The following is a 6000-nucleotide window of genomic DNA, read 5'->3' on the forward strand; positions in this document are numbered from 1 at the left end:
GCGTGATTTTTGAGCCGAATTCTGACTCTCTGCACCTTTTTTCAGTTTCAAATTACGAATTTTTATACCGAAAATATGCCAATTACTGAAAACAGCGATTGGTCATATTTTGCCCAAACCCCCCTGCAGTTTTCAAAATGTCTGAAATTTCGGAAATTTGACTCCTGAGCGTGATTTTTGAGCCGAATTCTAACTCTCTGCACCTATTTTCAGTTACAAATTACGACTTTTTATACCGAAAATATGCCAATTACTGAAAACGGCAATGGGTCATATTTTGCCCAAACCCCCCCTGCAGTTTTCAAAATGTCTGAAATTTCGGAAATTTGACTCCTGAGCGTGATTTTTGAGCCGAATTCTGACTCTCTGCACCTATTTTCTGTTTCAAAATACGACTTTTTATACCGAAAATATGCCAGTTACTGAAAACGTCGATGGCTCATAGTTTGCCCAAACCCCCCTGCAGTTTTCAAAATGTCTGAAATTTCGAAAATTTGACTCCTGAGCGAGATTTTTGAGCCGAATTCTGACTCTCTGCACCTATTTTCAGTTTCAAATTACGACTTTTTATACCGAAAAAATGCCAAATACTGAAAACGGCGATGGGTCATATTTTGACCAAACCCCACTGCAGTTTTAAAAATGTCTGAAATTTCGAAATTTTGACTCCTGAGCGTGATTTTTGAGCCGAATTCTGACTCTCTGCACCTTTTTTCAGTTTCAAATTACGAATTTTTATACCGAAAATATGCCAATTACTGAAAACAGCGATGGGTCATATTTTGCCCAAACCCCCCTGCAGTTTTCAAAATGTCTGAAATTTCGGAAATTTGACTCCTGAGCGTGATTTTCGAGTCGAATTCTGACTCTCTGCACCTATTTTCAGTTTCAAATTACGACTTTTTATACCGAAAAGATGCCAAATACTGAAAACGGCGATGGGTCATATTTTGACCAAACCCCACTGCAGTTTTAAAAATGTCTGAAATTTCTAAAATTTGACTCCTGAGCGAGATTTTTGAGCCGAATTCTGACTCTCTGCACCTATTTTCAGTTTCAAATTACGACTTTTTATACCGAAAAAATGCCAAATACTGAAAACGGCGATGGGTCATATTTTGACCAAACCCCACTGCAGTTTTAAAAATGTCTGAAATTTCGAAATTTTGACTCCTGAGCGTGATTTTTGAGCCGAATTCTGACTCTCTGCACCTTTTTTCAGTTTCAAATTACGAATTTTTATACCGAAAATATGCCAATTACTGAAAACAGCGATGGGTCATATTTTGCCCAAACCCCCCCTGCAGTTTTCAAAATGTCTGAAATTTCGGAAATTTGACTCCTGAGCGTGATTTTTGAGCAGAATTCTAACTCTCTGCACCTATTTTCAGTTACAAATTACGACTTTTTATACCGAAAATATGCCAATTACTGAAAACGGCGATGGGTCATATTTTTCCCAAATCCCCCTGCAGTTTTCAAAATGTCTGAAATTTCGAAAATTTGACTCCTGAGCGTGATTTTTGAGGTGAATTCTGACTCTCTGCACTTATTTTCAGTTTCAAATTACGACTTTATATACCGAAAATATGCCAATTACTGAAAACGGCGATGGTTCATATTTTGCCCAAATCCCCCTGCAGTTTTCAAAGTGTCTAAAATGTCTGAAATTTGACTCCTGAGCGTGATTTTTTAGCCGAATTCTGACTCTCTGCACTTATTTTCAATTTCAAATTTCGACTTTTTACACCGAAAATATGGCAATTACTGAAAACGGCGATGGGTCATACTTTGCCCAAACCCCCCTGCAGTTTTCAAAATGTCTAAAATGTCGGAAATTTGACTCCTGAGCGTGATTTTTGAGCCGAATTCTGACTCTCTGCACCTATTTTCAGTTTCAAATTACGACTTTTTATACCGAAAATATGGCAATTACTGAAAACGGTGATGGGTCATATTTTGCCCAAACCCCCCTGCAGTTTTCAAAATGTCTGAAATTTCGGAAATTTGACTCCTGAGCGTGTTTTTTGAGCCGAATTCTGACTCTCTGCACCTATTTTCAGTTTCAAATTACGACTTTTTATTCCGAAAATATGCCAATTACTGAAAATGACGATGGGTCATATTTTGCCCAAACCCCCCTGCAGTTTTCAAAATGTCTGAAATTTCGAAAATTTGACTCCTGAGCGTGATTTTTGAGCCGAATTCTCACTCTCTGCACGTATTTTCAGTTTCAAATTACGACTTTTTATACCGAAAATATGCCAATTACTGAAAACGGCAATGGGTCATATTTTGCCCAAACCCCCCCTGCAGTTTTCAAAATGTCTGAAATTTCGGAAATTTGACTCCTGAGCGTGATTTTTGAGCCGAATTCTGACTCTCTGCACCTATTTTCTGTTTCAAAATACGACTTTTTATACCGAAAATATGCCAATTACTGAAAACGTCGATGGCTCATAGTTTGCCCAAACCCCCCTGCAGTTTTCAAAATGTCTGAAATGTCGGAAATTTGACTCCTGAGCGTGATTTCTGAGCCGAATTCTGACTCTCTGCATATATTTTCAGTTTCAAATTACGACTTTTTATACCGAAAATATGCCAATTACTGAAAACAGCGATGGGTCATATTTTGCCCAAACCCCCCTGCTGTTTTCAAAATGTCTGAAATTCCGGAAATTTGACTCCTGAGCGTGATTTTTGAGCCGAATTCTGACTCTCTGCACCTATTTTCAGTTTCAAACTACGACTTTTTATACCGAAAATATGCCAATTACTGAAAATGGCGATGGGTCATATTTTGCCCAAACCCCCCTGCAGTTTTCAAAATGTCTGAAATTTCGGAAATTTGACTCCTGAGCGTGATTTTTGAGCCGAATTCTAACTCTCTGCACCTATTTTCAGTTACAAATTACGACTTTTTATACCGAAAATATGCCAATTACTGAAAACAGCAATGGGTCATATTTTGCCCAAACCCCCCCTGCAGTTTTCAAAATGTCTGAAATTTCGGAAATTTGACTCCTGAGCGTGATTTTTGAGCCGAATTCTGACTCTCTGCACCTATTTTCTGTTTCAAAATACGACTTTTTATACCGAAAATATGCCAATTACTGAAAACGTCGATGGCTCATAGTTTGCCCAAACCCCCCTGCAGTTTTCAAAATGTCTGAAATGTCGGAAATTTGACTCCTGAGCGTGATTTTTGAGTCGAATTCTCACTCTCTGCACCTATTTTCAGTTTCAAATTACGACTTTTTATACCGAAAAGATGCCAAATACTGAAAACGGCGATGGGTCATATTTTGACCAAACCCCACTGCAGTTTTAAAAATGTCTGAAATTTCGAAAATTTGACTCCTGAGCGAGATTTTTGAGCCGAATTCTGACTCTCTGCACCTATTTTCAGTTTCAAATTACGACTTTTTATACCGAAAAAATGCCAAATACTGAAAACGGCGATATGTCATATTTTGACCAAACCCCACTGCAGTTTTAAAAATGTCTGAAATTTCGAAATTTTGACTCCTGAGCGTGATTTTTGAGCCGAATTCTGACTCTCTGCACCTTTTTTCAGTTTCAAATTACGAATTTTTATACCGAAAATATGCCAATTACTGAAAACAGCGATGGGTCATATTTTGCCCAAACCCCCCTGCAGTTTTCAAAATGTCTGAAATTTCGGAAATTTGACTCCTGAGCGTGATTTTCGAGTCGAATTCTGACTCTCTGCACCTATTTTCAGTTTCAAATTACGACTTTTTATACCGAAAAGATGCCAAATACTGAAAACGGCGATGGGTCATATTTTGACCAAACCCCACTGCAGTTTTAAAAATGTCTGAAATTTCGAAAATTTGACTCCTGAGCGAGATTTTTGAGCCGAATTCTGACTCTCTGCACCTATTTTCAGTTTCAAATTACGACTTTTTATACCGAAAAAATGCCAAATACTGAAAACGGCGATGGGTCATATTTTGCCCAAATCCCCCTGCAGTTTTCAAAATGTCTGAAATTTCGAAAATTTGACTCCTGAGCGTGATTTTTGAGGTGAATTCTGACTCTCTGCACTTATTTTCAGTTTCAAATTACGACTTTATATACCGAAAATATGCCAATTACTGAAAACGGCGATGGTTCATATTTTGCCCAAATCCCCCTGCAGTTTTCAAAGTGTCTAAAATGTCTGAAATTTGACTCCTGAGCGTGATTTTTTAGCCGAATTCTGACTCTCTGCACTTATTTTCAATTTCAAATTTCGACTTTTTACACCGAAAATATGCCAATTACTGAAAACGGCGATGGGTCATACTTTGCCCAAACCCCCCTGCAGTTTTCAAAATGTCTAAAATGTCGGAAATTTGACTCCTGAGCGTGATTTTTGAGCCGAATTCTGACTCTCTGCACCTATTTTCAGTTTCAAATTACGACTTTTTATACCGAAAATATGGCAATTACTGAAAACGGTGATGGGTCATATTTTGCCCAAACCCCCCTGCAGTTTTCAAAATGTCTGAAATTTCGGAAATTTGACTCCTGAGCGTGTTTTTTGAGCCGAATTCTGACTCTCTGCACCTATTTTCAGTTTCAAATTACGACTTTTTATACCGAAAATATGCCAATTACTGAAAATGACGATGGGTCATATTTTGCCCAAACCCCCCTGCAGTTTTCAAAATGTCTGAAATTTCGAAAATTTGACTCCTGAGCGTGATTTTTGAGCCGAATTCTCATTCTCTGCACCTATTTTCAGTTTCAAATTACGACTTTTTATACCGAAAATATGCCAATTACTGAAAACGGCAATGGGTCATATTTTGCCCAAACCCCCCCTGCAGTTTTCAAAATGTCTGAAATTTCGGAAATTTGACTCCTGAGCGTGATTTTTGAGCCGAATTCTGACTCTCTGCACCTATTTTCTGTTTCAAAATACGACTTTTTATACCGAAAATATGCCAATTACTGAAAACGTCGATGGCTCATAGTTTGCCCAAACCCCCCTGCAGTTTTCAAAATGTCTGAAATGTCGGAAATTTGACTCCTGAGCGTGATTTCTGAGCCGAATTCTGACTCTCTGCATATATTTTCAGTTTCAAATTACGACTTTTTATACCGAAAATATGCCAATTACTGAAAACAGCGATGGGTCATATTTTGCCCAAACCCCCCTGCTGTTTTCAAAATGTCTGAAATTCCGGAAATTTGACTCCTGAGCGTGATTTTTGAGCCGAATTCTGACTCTCTGCACCTATTTTCAGTTTCAAACTACGACTTTTTATACCGAAAATATGCCAATTACTGAAAATGGCGATGGGTCATATTTTGCCCAAACCCCCCTGCAGTTTTCAAAATGTCTGAAATTTCGGAAATTTGACTCCTGAGCGTGATTTTTGAGCCGAATTCTCACTCTCTGCACCTATTTTCAGTTTCAAATTACGACATTTTATACCGAAAATATGCCAATTACTGAAAACGGCAATGGGTCATATTTTGCCCAAACCCCCCTGCAGTTTTCAAAATGTCTGAAATTTCGGAAATTTGACTCCTAAGCGTGATTTTTGAGCCGAATTGTGACTCTCTGCACCTATTTTCTGTTTCAAAATACGACTTTTTATACCGAAAATATGCCAATTACTGAAAACGTCGATGGCTCATAGTTTGCCCAAACCCCCCTGCAGTTTTCAAAATGTCTGAAATTTCGGAAATTTGACTCCTGAGCGTGATTTTTGAGCCGAATTCTGACTCTCTGCACCTATTTTCTGTTTCAAAATACGACTTTTTATACCGAAAATATGCCAATTACTGAAAACGTCGATGGCTCATAGTTTGCCCAAACCCCCCTGCAGTTTTCAAAATGTCTGAAATGTCGGAAATTTGACTCCTGAGCGTGATTTCTGAGCCGAATTCTGACTCTCTGCATATATTTTCAGTTTCAAATTACGACTTTTTATACCGAAAATATGCCAATTACTGAAAACAGCGATGGGTCATATTTTGCCC

This window comes from Procambarus clarkii, chromosome 27, assembly GCF_040958095.1.
Source record: "Procambarus clarkii isolate CNS0578487 chromosome 27, FALCON_Pclarkii_2.0, whole genome shotgun sequence".
Taxonomy (NCBI): Eukaryota; Metazoa; Arthropoda; class Malacostraca; order Decapoda; family Cambaridae; genus Procambarus; species Procambarus clarkii.